Source organism: Sinohyriopsis cumingii, chromosome 17 (assembly GCF_028554795.1).
Source record: "Sinohyriopsis cumingii isolate HCF-2022 chromosome 17, ASM2855479v2, whole genome shotgun sequence".
Lineage (NCBI taxonomy): Eukaryota > Metazoa > Mollusca > Bivalvia > Unionida > Unionidae > Sinohyriopsis > Sinohyriopsis cumingii.
The window spans coordinates 24,022,653-24,035,671 of NC_142977.1; the positions used below are offsets into that span (position 1 = coordinate 24,022,653).

The following is a 13,019-nucleotide window of genomic DNA, read 5'->3' on the forward strand; positions in this document are numbered from 1 at the left end:
AATGGTATTAAACCCTACAACAAACAACTTTCAAAGAGCCATCTCACAACGAACGTGTGAAATATCTTTGAGTAACAGCGATCCAGCATATTTGTGAGAGAAAGAAAGAAAGAAAGAGAAATAAATGGAAACATGCTTACTGGATTCGACGAAAAACAAGTTTTATTTTCACAGAACCTCTCTGCAGTAGAGAGAGAGAGAGAAAGAGAGAGAGAGAGAGAAAGAGAGAGAGAGAGAGAAACAATATCTTCAAATAACAGGAACAACTTCGTTAATACAGCAAGCTTGTTGTCCTTATCAAAAGCAGTGACAGCTTCATCATAAGTCTCATTGTAGAGATCATCTGCATCACCAGTTACTTCTGTATCAGCAGCACTTTCAACAATCCAAAGCTTCTAGACTCGGAGTACGGCGAAGCGTAGCTTTCCAATCAGTGGAACAAAGATTTCATATTTAATAAAACAGAGGAAACAAATAGTAGTATTCCTTTGACCTGACAAGTCGATTTGCAGTGGTTCATAGCAAAAGAGGTTGATGCACTGCAACCTCAAATTTATACCTGCATTTTTCACTTATGACACCAAGCGATCTTGCCAGTGCAAACACAATCCCTTTCCCTACGTAACAGTTCGGGAAAGCATTGTGTACTAAACAGCTGGATGTGATTGACCATAGTTCTTGCTAGACGACTATTGCTATTTCACTGTCAATTTGCTGTGAAGTAACTATGGGAGGTCAATGGCTGATATCAGTTTCAAGAACAAGACAAGCCCGAAACGCGGAATTGAAAAATGTATCCATATATTTAATTAAAAAACCATAATAGCTGAAAAATACGCACCGTTGCCTCAAGTTAAGAAATTTGCCAGGGGCCAATATACGAAACTATCCCCTGCCGTCCGAGCAAACCTATATAGCACATATCCACCGTAAAAGAAACTGAAATTGCAAATAAAGGACTATTTGAAGACATTTCAGTTACTTTTGTAATGTTGAAACATAAGCTATAAAGTTATTCGGAATACTAAGACATCAGCAGTACCATGGCCCTGAATCGTTTTAATTTATTTTCATTACTTAGAGGCACACTTCCTACTCCAGACACAAATGTCAGTTGATAAACGTCAGTAAACGTCAAGAAATCATACTTACCTGGACCAGGGAGTACCGTGATCAGCTAGGCGGTTTCCCCAGGATGAGGCCTTTCCATTGCACTTCGGTTGGGCTGAAACCTGCGATCACCCCAAATGTGGGTGACTCGGGGTCGTTATTTATTAGTGTGGGGGTCTGCGTTCGCGCTAACCCCTGATAATTCAATTAAAAATAACCAATAATCTCAAGCTTATGACAAAATTAGTCTGGATGTCTCTGATTAGCACGTGCCAATCGATAATGTTATTATTTCTTACACTGCTCTTTCAAGGGGTGGGTACCCCGGGTGGTCTAAATAGCCCACCATTACGGATCGCGGCCATCTCACCTGTCTGCGTGTGTTTGAGTTTCGGATTTGGCCCATGTGGTTATCAGAGAAAGCTTGCCAGTATGTTATCATGGGTCGGGAGTTCTTTCCGTTCAGTTTTCTTCTCCCGGGTTCTTCCTCCACCATTTATATTGCCTGCCATGCATAGCCTATCTTGTGCTGAAAAATGGCATTAAACCCTACAACAAACAACTTTCAAAGAGCCATCTCACAACGAACGTGTGAAATATCTTTGAGTAACAGCGATCCAGCATATTTGTGAGAGAAAGAAAGAAAGAAAGAGAAATAAATGGAAACATGCTTACTGGATTCGACGAAAATCAAGTTTTATTTTCACAGAACTTCTCTGCAGTAGAGAGAGAGAGAGAGAGAGAGAAACAATATCTTCAAATAACAGGAACAACTTCGTTAATACAGCAAGCTTGTTGTCCTTATCAAAAGCAGTGACAGCTTCATCATAAGTCTCATTGTAGAGATCATCTGCATCACCAGTTACTTCTGTATCAGCAGCACTTTCAACAATCCAAAGCTTCTAGACTCGGAGTACGGCGAAGCGTAGCTTTCCAATCAGTGGAACAAAGATTTCATATTTAATAAAACAGAGGAAACAAATAGTAGTATTCCTTTGACCTGACAAGTCGATTTGCAGTGGTTCATAGCAAAAGAGGTTGATGCACTGCAACCTCAAATTTATACCTGCATTTTTCACTTATGACACCAAGCGATCTTGCCAGTGCAAACACAATCCCTTTCCCTACGTAACAGTTCGGGAAAGCATTGTGTACTAAACAGCTGGATGTGATTGACCATAGTTCTTGCTAGACGACTATTGCTATTTCACTGTCAATTTGCTGTGAAGTAACTATGGGAGGTCAATGGCTGATATCAGTTTCAAGAACAAGACAAGCCCGAAACGCGGAATTGAAAAATGTATCCATATATTTAATTAAAAAACCATAATAGCTGAAAAATACGCACCGTTGCCTCAAGTTAAGAAATTTGCCAGGGGCCAATATACGAAACTATCCCCTGCCGTCCGAGCAAACCTATATAGCACATATCCACCGTAAAAGAAACTGAAATTGCAAATAAAGGACTATTTGAAGACATTTCAGTTACTTTTGTAATGTTGAAACATAAGCTATAAAGTTATTCGGAATACTAAGACATCAGCAGTACCATGGCCCTGAATCGTTTTAATTTATTTTCATTACTTAGAGGCACACTTCCTACTCCAGACACAAATGTCAGTTGATAAACGTCAGTAAACGTCAAGAAATCATACTTACCTGGACCAGGGAGTACCGTGATCAGCTAGGCGGTTTCCCCAGGATGAGGCCTTTCCATTGCACTTCGGTTGGGCTGAAACCTGCGATCACCCCAAATGTGGGTGACTCGGGGTCGTTATTTATTAGTGTGGGGGTCTGCGTTCGCGCTAACCCCTGATAATTCAATTAAAAATAACCAATAATCTCAAGCTTATGACAAAATTAGTCTGGATGTCTCTGATTAGCACGTGCCAATCGATAATGTTATTATTTCTTACACTGCTCTTTCAAGGGGTGGGTACCCCGGGTGGTCTAAATAGCCCACCATTACGGATCGCGGCCATCTCACCTGTCTGCGTGTGTTTGAGTTTCGGATTTGGCCCATGTGGTTATCAGAGAAAGCTTGCCAGTATGTTATCATGGGTCGAGAGTTCTTTCCGTTCATTTTTCTTCTCCCGGGTTCTTCCTCCACCATTTATATTGCCTGCCATGCATAGCCTATCTTGTGCTGAAAAATGGCATTAAACCCTACAACAAACAACTTTCAAAGAGCCATCTCACAACGAACGTGTGAAATATCTTTGAGTAACAGCGATCCAGCATATTTGTGAGAGAAAGAAAGAAAGAAAGAGAAATAAATGGAAACATGCTTACTGGATTCGACGAAAATCAAGTTTTATTTTCACAGAACTTCTCTGCAGTAGAGAGAGAGAGAGAGAGAGAGAAACAATATCTTCAAATAACAGGAACAACTTCGTTAATACAGCAAGCTTGTTGTCCTTATCAAAAGCAGTGACAGCTTCATCATAAGTCTCATTGTAGAGATCATCTGCATCACCAGTTACTTCTGTATCAGCAGCACTTTCAACAATCCAAAGCTTCTAGACTCGGAGTACGGCGAAGCGTAGCTTTCCAATCAGTGGAACAAAGATTTCATATTTAATAAAACAGAGGAAACAAATAGTAGTATTCCTTTGACCTGACAAGTCGATTTGCAGTGGTTCATAGCAAAAGAGGTTGATGCACTGCAACCTCAAATTTATACCTGCATTTTTCACTTATGACACCAAGCGATCTTGCCAGTGCAAACACAATCCCTTTCCCTACGTAACAGTTCGGGAAAGCATTGTGTACTAAACAGCTGGATGTGATTGACCATAGTTCTTGCTAGACGACTATTGCTATTTCACTGTCAATTTGCTGTGAAGTAACTATGGGAGGTCAATGGCTGATATCAGTTTCAAGAACAAGACAAGCCCGAAACGCGGAATTGAAAAATGTATCCATATATTTAATTAAAAAACCATAATAGCTGAAAAATACGCACCGTTGCCTCAAGTTAAGAAATTTGCCAGGGGCCAATATACGAAACTATCCCCTGCCGTCCGAGCAAACCTATATAGCACATATCCACCGTAAAAGAAACTGAAATTGCAAATAAAGGACTATTTGAAGACATTTCAGTTACTTTTGTAATGTTGAAACATAAGCTATAAAGTTATTCGGAATACTAAGACATCAGCAGTACCATGGCCCTGAATCGTTTTAATTTATTTTCATTACTTAGAGGCACACTTCCTACTCCAGACACAAATGTCAGTTGATAAACGTCAGTAAACGTCAAGAAATCATACTTACCTGGACCAGGGAGTACCGTGATCAGCTAGGCGGTTTCCCCAGGATGAGGCCTTTCCATTGCACTTCGGTTGGGCTGAAACCTGCGATCACCCCAAATGTGGGTGACTCGGGGTCGTTATTTATTAGTGTGGGGGTCTGCGTTCGCGCTAACCCCTGATAATTCAATTAAAAATAACCAATAATCTCAAGCTTATGACAAAATTAGTCTGGATGTCTCTGATTAGCACGTGCCAATCGATAATGTTATTATTTCTTACACTGCTCTTTCAAGGGGTGGGTACCCCGGGTGGTCTAAATAGCCCACCATTACGGATCGCGGCCATCTCACCTGTCTGCGTGTGTTTGAGTTTCGGATTTGGCCCATGTGGTTATCAGAGAAAGCTTGCCAGTATGTTATCATGGGTCGAGAGTTCTTTCCGTTCATTTTTCTTCTCCCGGGTTCTTCCTCCACCATTTATATTGCCTGCCATGCATAGCCTATCTTGTGCTGAAAAATGGCATTAAACCCTACAACAAACAACTTTCAAAGAGCCATCTCACAACGAACGTGTGAAATATCTTTGAGTAACAGCGATCCAGCATATTTGTGAGAGAAAGAAAGAAAGAAAGAGAAATAAATGGAAACATGCTTACTGGATTCGACGAAAATCAAGTTTTATTTTCACAGAACTTCTCTGCAGTAGAGAGAGAGAGAGAGAGAGAGAGAGAGAGAGAAACAATATCTTCAAATAACAGGAACAACTTCGTTAATACAGCAAGCTTGTTGTCCTTATCAAAAGCAGTGACAGCTTCATCATAAGTCTCATTGTAGAGATCATCTGCATCACCAGTTACTTCTGTATCAGCAGCACTTTCAACAATCCAAAGCTTCTAGACTCGGAGTACGGCGAAGCGTAGCTGGCCAATCAGTGGCACAAAGATTTCAAATTTAATAAAACAGAGGAAACAAATAGTAGTATTCCTTTGACCTGACAAGTCGATTTGCAGTGGTTCATAGCAAAAGAGGTTGATGCACTGCAACCTCAAATTTATACCTGCATTTTTCATTTATGACACCAAGCGATCTTGCCAGTGCAAACACAATCCCTTTCCCTACGTAACAGTTCGGGAAAGCATTGTGTACTAAACAGCTGGATGTGATTGACCATAGTTCTTGCTAGACGACTATTGCTATTTCACTGTCAATTTGCTGTGAAGTAACTATGGGAGGTCAATGGCTGATATCAGTTTCAAGAACAAGACAAGCCCGAAACGCGGAATTGAAAAATGTATCCATATATTTAATTAAAAAACCATAATAGCTGAAAAATACGCACCGTTGCCTCAAGTTAAGAAATTTGCCAGGGGCCAATATACGAAACTATCCCCTGCCGTCCGAGCAAACCTATATAGCATATATCCACCGTAAAAGAAACTGAAATTGCAAATAAAGGACTATTTGAAGACATTTCAGTTACTTTTGTAATGTTGAAACATAAGCTATAAAGTTATTCGGAATACTAAGACATCAGCAGTACCATGGCCCTGAATCGTTTTAATTTATTTTCATTACTTAGAGGCACACTTCCTACTCCAGACACAAATGTCAGTTGATAAACGTCAGTAAACGTCAAGAAATCATACTTACCTGGACCAGGGAGTACCGTGATCAGCTAGGCGGTTTCCCCAGGATGAGGCCTTTCCATTGCACTTCGGTTGGGCTGAAACCTGCGATCACCCCAAATGTGGGTGACTCGGGGTCGTTATTTATTAGTGTGGGGGTCTGCGTTCGCGCTAACCCCTGATAATTCAATTAAAAATAACCAATAATCTCAAGCTTATGACAAAATTAGTCTGGATGTCTCTGATTAGCACGTGCCAATCGATAATGTTATTATTTCTTACACTGCTCTTTCAAGGGGTGGGTACCCCGGGTGGTCTAAATAGCCCACCATTACGGATCGCGGCCATCTCACCTGTCTGCGTGTGTTTGAGTTTCGGATTTGGCCCATGTGGTTATCAGAGAAAGCTTGCCAGTATGTTATCATGGGTCGGGAGTTCTTTCCGTTCAGTTTTCTTCTCCCGGGTTCTTCCTCCACCATTTATATTGCCTGCCATGCATAGCCTATCTTGTGCTGAAAAATGGTATTAAACCCTACAACAAACAACTTTCAAAGAGCCATCTCACAACGAACGTGTGAAATATCTTTGAGTAACAGCGATCCAGCATATTTGTGAGAGAAAGAAAGAAAGAAAGAGAAATAAATGGAAACATGCTTACTGGATTCGACGAAAAACAAGTTTTATTTTCACAGAACCTCTCTGCAGTAGAGAGAGAGAGAGAAAGAGAGAGAGAGAGAGAGAGAGAGAGAGAGAGAAACAATATCTTCAAATAACAGGAACAACTTCGTTAATACAGCAAGCTTGTTGTCCTTATCAAAAGCAGTGACAGCTTCATCATAAGTCTCATTGTAGAGATCATCTGCATCACCAGTTACTTCTGTATCAGCAGCACTTTCAACAATCCAAAGCTTCTAGACTCGGAGTACGGCGAAGCGTAGCTTTCCAATCAGTGGAACAAAGATTTCATATTTAATAAAACAGAGGAAACAAATAGTAGTATTCCTTTGACCTGACAAGTCGATTTGCAGTGGTTCATAGCAAAAGAGGTTGATGCACTGCAACCTCAAATTTATACCTGCATTTTTCATTTATGACACCAAGCGATCTTGCCAGTGCAAACACAATCCCTTTCCCTACGTAACAGTTCGGGAAAGCATTGTGTACTAAACAGCTGGATGTGATTGACCATAGTTCTTGCTAGACGACTATTGCTATTTCACTGTCAATTTGCTGTGAAGTAACTATGGGAGGTCAATGGCTGATATCAGTTTCAAGAACAAGACAAGCCCGAAACGCGGAATTGAAAAATGTATCCATATATTTAATTAAAAAACCATAATAGCTGAAAAATACGCACCGTTGCCTCAAGTTAAGAAATTTGCCAGGGGCCAATATACGAAACTATCCCCTGCCGTCCGAGCAAACCTATATAGCACATATCCACCGTAAAAGAAACTGAAATTGCAAATAAAGGACTATTTGAAGACATTTCAGTTACTTTTGTAATGTTGAAACATAAGCTATAAAGTTATTCGGAATACTAAGACATCAGCAGTACCATGGCCCTGAATCGTTTTAATTTATTTTCATTACTTAGAGGCACACTTCCTACTCCAGACACAAATGTCAGTTGATAAACGTCAGTAAACGTCAAGAAATCATACTTACCTGGACCAGGGAGTACCGTGATCAGCTAGGCGGTTTCCCCAGGATGAGGCCTTTCCATTGCACTTCGGTTGGGCTGAAACCTGCGATCACCCCAAATGTGGGTGACTCGGGGTCGTTATTTATTAGTGTGGGGGTCTGCGTTCGCGCTAACCCCTGATAATTCAATTAAAAATAACCAATAATCTCAAGCTTATGACAAAATTAGTCTGGATGTCTCTGATTAGCACGTGCCAATCGATAATGTTATTATTTCTTACACTGCTCTTTCAAGGGGTGGGTACCCCGGGTGGTCTAAATAGCCCACCATTACGGATCGCGGCCATCTCACCTGTCTGCGTGTGTTTGAGTTTCGGATTTGGCCCATGTGGTTATCAGAGAAAGCTTGCCAGTATGTTATCATGGGTCGGGAGTTCTTTCCGTTCAGTTTTCTTCTCCCGGGTTCTTCCTCCACCATTTATATTGCCTGCCATGCATAGCCTATCTTGTGCTGAAAAATGGCATTAAACCCTACAACAAACAACTTTCAAAGAGCCATCTCACAACGAACGTGTGAAATATCTTTGAGTAACAGCGATCCAGCATATTTGTGAGAGAAAGAAAGAAAGAAAGAGAAATAAATGGAAACATGCTTACTGGATTCGACGAAAATCAAGTTTTATTTTCACAGAACTTCTCTGCAGTAGAGAGAGAGAGAGAGAGAGAGAGAGAAACAATATCTTCAAATAACAGGAACAACTTCGTTAATACAGCAAGCTTGTTGTCCTTATCAAAAGCAGTGACAGCTTCATCATAAGTCTCATTGTAGAGATCATCTGCATCACCAGTTACTTCTGTATCAGCAGCACTTTCAACAATCCAAAGCTTCTAGACTCGGAGTACGGCGAAGCGTAGCTTTCCAATCAGTGGAACAAAGATTTCATATTTAATAAAACAGAGGAAACAAATAGTAGTATTCCTTTGACCTGACAAGTCGATTTGCAGTGGTTCATAGCAAAAGAGGTTGATGCACTGCAACCTCAAATTTATACCTGCATTTTTCATTTATGACACCAAGCGATCTTGCCAGTGCAAACACAATCCCTTTCCCTACGTAACAGTTCGGGAAAGCATTGTGTACTAAACAGCTGGATGTGATTGACCATAGTTCTTGCTAGACGACTATTGCTATTTCACTGTCAATTTGCTGTGAAGTAACTATGGGAGGTCAATGGCTGATATCAGTTTCAAGAACAAGACAAGCCCGAAACGCGGAATTGAAAAATGTATCCATATATTTAATTAAAAAACCATAATAGCTGAAAAATACGCACCGTTGCCTCAAGTTAAGAAATTTGCCAGGGGCCAATATACGAAACTATCCCCTGCCGTCCGAGCAAACCTATATAGCACATATCCACCGTAAAAGAAACTGAAATTGCAAATAAAGGACTATTTGAAGACATTTCAGTTACTTTTGTAATGTTGAAACATAAGCTATAAAGTTATTCGGAATACTAAGACATCAGCAGTACCATGGCCCTGAATCGTTTTAATTTATTTTCATTACTTAGAGGCACACTTCCTACTCCAGACACAAATGTCAGTTGATAAACGTCAGTAAACGTCAAGAAATCATACTTACCTGGACCAGGGAGTACCGTGATCAGCTAGGCGGTTTCCCCAGGATGAGGCCTTTCCATTGCACTTCGGTTGGGCTGAAACCTGCGATCACCCCAAATGTGGGTGACTCGGGGTCGTTATTTATTAGTGTGGGGGTCTGCGTTCGCGCTAACCCCTGATAATTCAATTAAAAATAACCAATAATCTCAAGCTTATGACAAAATTAGTCTGGATGTCTCTGATTAGCACGTGCCAATCGATAATGTTATTATTTCTTACACTGCTCTTTCAAGGGGTGGGTACCCCGGGTGGTCTAAATAGCCCACCATTACGGATCGCGGCCATCTCACCTGTCTGCGTGTGTTTGAGTTTCGGATTTGGCCCATGTGGTTATCAGAGAAAGCTTGCCAGTATGTTATCATGGGTCGGGAGTTCTTTCCGTTCAGTTTTCTTCTCCCGGGTTCTTCCTCCACCATTTATATTGCCTGCCATGCATAGCCTATCTTGTGCTGAAAAATGGCATTAAACCCTACAACAAACAACTTTCAAAGAGCCATCTCACAACGAACGTGTGAAATATCTTTGAGTAACAGCGATCCAGCATATTTGTGAGAGAAAGAAAGAAAGAAAGAGAAATAAATGGAAACATGCTTACTGGATTCGACGAAAATCAAGTTTTATTTTCACAGAACTTCTCTGCAGTAGAGAGAGAGAGAGAGAGAGAGAGAAACAATATCTTCAAATAACAGGAACAACTTCGTTAATACAGCAAGCTTGTTGTCCTTATCAAAAGCAGTGACAGCTTCATCATAAGTCTCATTGTAGAGATCATCTGCATCACCAGTTACTTCTGTATCAGCAGCACTTTCAACAATCCAAAGCTTCTAGACTCGGAGTACGGCGAAGCGTAGCTTTCCAATCAGTGGAACAAAGATTTCATATTTAATAAAACAGAGGAAACAAATAGTAGTATTCCTTTGACCTGACAAGTCGATTTGCAGTGGTTCATAGCAAAAGAGGTTGATGCACTGCAACCTCAAATTTATACCTGCATTTTTCATTTATGACACCAAGCGATCTTGCCAGTGCAAACACAATCCCTTTCCCTACGTAACAGTTCGGGAAAGCATTGTGTACTAAACAGCTGGATGTGATTGACCATAGTTCTTGCTAGACGACTATTGCTATTTCACTGTCAATTTGCTGTGAAGTAACTATGGGAGGTCAATGGCTGATATCAGTTTCAAGAACAAGACAAGCCCGAAACGCGGAATTGAAAAATGTATCCATATATTTAATTAAAAAACCATAATAGCTGAAAAATACGCACCGTTGCCTCAAGTTAAGAAATTTGCCAGGGGCCAATATACGAAACTATCCCCTGCCGTCCGAGCAAACCTATATAGCACATATCCACCGTAAAAGAAACTGAAATTGCAAATAAAGGACTATTTGAAGACATTTCAGTTACTTTTGTAATGTTGAAACATAAGCTATAAAGTTATTCGGAATACTAAGACATCAGCAGTACCATGGCCCTGAATCGTTTTAATTTATTTTCATTACTTAGAGGCACACTTCCTACTCCAGACACAAATGTCAGTTGATAAACGTCAGTAAACGTCAAGAAATCATACTTACCTGGACCAGGGAGTACCGTGATCAGCTAGGCGGTTTCCCCAGGATGAGGCCTTTCCATTGCACTTCGGTTGGGCTGAAACCTGCGATCACCCCAAATGTGGGTGACTCGGGGTCGTTATTTATTAGTGTGGGGGTCTGCGTTCGCGCTAACCCCTGATAATTCAATTAAAAATAACCAATAATCTCAAGCTTATGACAAAATTAGTCTGGATGTCTCTGATTAGCACGTGCCAATCGATAATGTTATTATTTCTTACACTGCTCTTTCAAGGGGTGGGTACCCCGGGTGGTCTAAATAGCCCACCATTACGGATCGCGGCCATCTCACCTGTCTGCGTGTGTTTGAGTTTCGGATTTGGCCCATGTGGTTATCAGAGAAAGCTTGCCAGTATGTTATCATGGGTCGAGAGTTCTTTCCGTTCATTTTTCTTCTCCCGGGTTCTTCCTCCACCATTTATATTACCTGCCATGCATAGCCTATCTTGTGCTGAAAAATGGCATTAAACCCTACAACAAACAACTTTCAAAGAGCCATCTCACAACGAACGTGTGAAATATCTTTGAGTAACAGCGATCCAGCATATTTGTGAGAGAAAGAAAGAAAGAAAGAGAAATAAATGGAAACATGCTTACTGGATTCGACGAAAATCAAGTTTTATTTTCACAGAACTTCTCTGCAGTAGAGAGAGAGAGAGAGAGAGAGAGAGAGAGAGAGAGAGAGAAACAATATCTTCAAATAACAGGAACAACTTCGTTAATACAGCAAGCTTGTTGTCCTTATCAAAAGCAGTGACAGCTTCATCATAAGTCTCATTGTAGAGATCATCTGCATCACCAGTTACTTCTGTATCAGCAGCACTTTCAACAATCCAAAGCTTCTAGACTCGGAGTACGGCGAAGCGTAGCTGGCCAATCAGTGGCACAAAGATTTCAAATTTAATAAAACAGAGGAAACAAATAGTAGTATTCCTTTGACCTGACAAGTCGATTTGCAGTGGTTCATAGCAAAAGAGGTTGATGCACTGCAACCTCAAATTTATACCTGCATTTTTCATTTATGACACCAAGCGATCTTGCCAGTGCAAACACAATCCCTTTCCCTACGTAACAGTTCGGGAAAGCATTGTGTACTAAACAGCTGGATGTGATTGACCATAGTTCTTGCTAGACGACTATTGCTATTTCACTGTCAACTTGCTGTGAAGTAACTATGGGAGGTCAAAGGCTGATATCAGTTTCAAGAACAAGACAAGCCCGAAACGCGGAATTGAAAAATGTATCCATATATTTAATTAAAAAACCATAATAGCTGAAAAATACGCACCGTTGCCTCAAGTTAAGAAATTTGCCAGGGGCCAATATACGAAACTATCCCCTGCCGTCCGAGCAAACCTATATAGCATATATCCACCGTAAAAGAAACTGAAATTGCAAATAAAGGACTATTTGAAGACATTTCAGTTACTTTTGTAATGTTGAAACATAAGCTATAAAGTTATTCGGAATACTAAGACATCAGCAGTACCATGGCCCTGAATCGTTTTAATTTATTTTCATTACTTAGAGGCACACTTCCTACTCCAGACACAAATGTCAGTTGATAAACGTCAGTAAACGTCAAGAAATCATACTTACCTGGACCAGGGAGTACCGTGATCAGCTAGGCGGTTTCCCCAGGATGAGGCCTTTCCATTGCACTTCGGTTGGGCTGAAACCTGCGATCACCCCAAATGTGGGTGACTCGGGGTCGTTATTTATTAGTGTGGGGGTCTGCGTTCGCGCTAACCCCTGATAATTCAATTAAAAATAACCAATAATCTCAAGCTTATGACAAAATTAGTCTGGATGTCTCTGATTAGCACGTGCCAATCGATAATGTTATTATTTCTTACACTGCTCTTTCAAGGGGTGGGTACCCCGGGTGGTCTAAATAGCCCACCATTACGGATCGCGGCCATCTCACCTGTCTGCGTGTGTTTGAGTTTCGGATTTGGCCCATGTGGTTATCAGAGAAAGCTTGCCAGTATGTTATCATGGGTCGGGAGTTCTTTCCGTTCAGTTTTCTTCTCCCGGGTTCTTCCTCCACCATTTATATTGCCTGCCATGCATAGCCTATCTTGTGC

At 40.9% G+C, this 13,019-nt stretch overlaps 8 non-coding genes across 8 annotated transcripts; all 8 read left to right on the forward strand.

Annotated features, from left to right (window-relative positions):
- Positions 1–1,144: 1,144 nt before the first annotated feature.
- LOC149777991 (U1 spliceosomal RNA) lies at positions 1,145–1,308 on the forward strand. The gene has a single exon (XR_016416015.1). It is a non-coding gene; the product is annotated as a U1 spliceosomal RNA (small nuclear RNA).
- A 1,453-nt stretch (positions 1,309–2,761) lies between these two features.
- On the forward strand, positions 2,762–2,925 carry LOC149777992 (U1 spliceosomal RNA). Its single transcript, XR_016416016.1, has one exon. It is a non-coding gene; the product is annotated as a U1 spliceosomal RNA (small nuclear RNA).
- A 1,453-nt stretch (positions 2,926–4,378) lies between these two features.
- Positions 4,379–4,542, forward strand: LOC149777993 (U1 spliceosomal RNA). The gene has a single exon (XR_016416017.1). It is a non-coding gene; the product is annotated as a U1 spliceosomal RNA (small nuclear RNA).
- A 1,463-nt stretch (positions 4,543–6,005) lies between these two features.
- Positions 6,006–6,169, forward strand: LOC149777994 (U1 spliceosomal RNA). The gene has a single exon (XR_016416018.1). It is a non-coding gene; the product is annotated as a U1 spliceosomal RNA (small nuclear RNA).
- A 1,479-nt stretch (positions 6,170–7,648) lies between these two features.
- LOC149777995 (U1 spliceosomal RNA) lies at positions 7,649–7,812 on the forward strand. The gene has a single exon (XR_016416020.1). It is a non-coding gene; the product is annotated as a U1 spliceosomal RNA (small nuclear RNA).
- Positions 7,813–9,269: 1,457 nt separating this feature from the next.
- Positions 9,270–9,433, forward strand: LOC149777996 (U1 spliceosomal RNA). The gene has a single exon (XR_016416021.1). It is a non-coding gene; the product is annotated as a U1 spliceosomal RNA (small nuclear RNA).
- A 1,455-nt stretch (positions 9,434–10,888) lies between these two features.
- On the forward strand, positions 10,889–11,052 carry LOC149777997 (U1 spliceosomal RNA). The gene has a single exon (XR_016416022.1). It is a non-coding gene; the product is annotated as a U1 spliceosomal RNA (small nuclear RNA).
- A 1,471-nt stretch (positions 11,053–12,523) lies between these two features.
- LOC149777998 (U1 spliceosomal RNA) lies at positions 12,524–12,687 on the forward strand. The gene has a single exon (XR_016416023.1). It is a non-coding gene; the product is annotated as a U1 spliceosomal RNA (small nuclear RNA).
- The last annotated feature ends 332 nt before the right edge of the window (positions 12,688–13,019 follow it).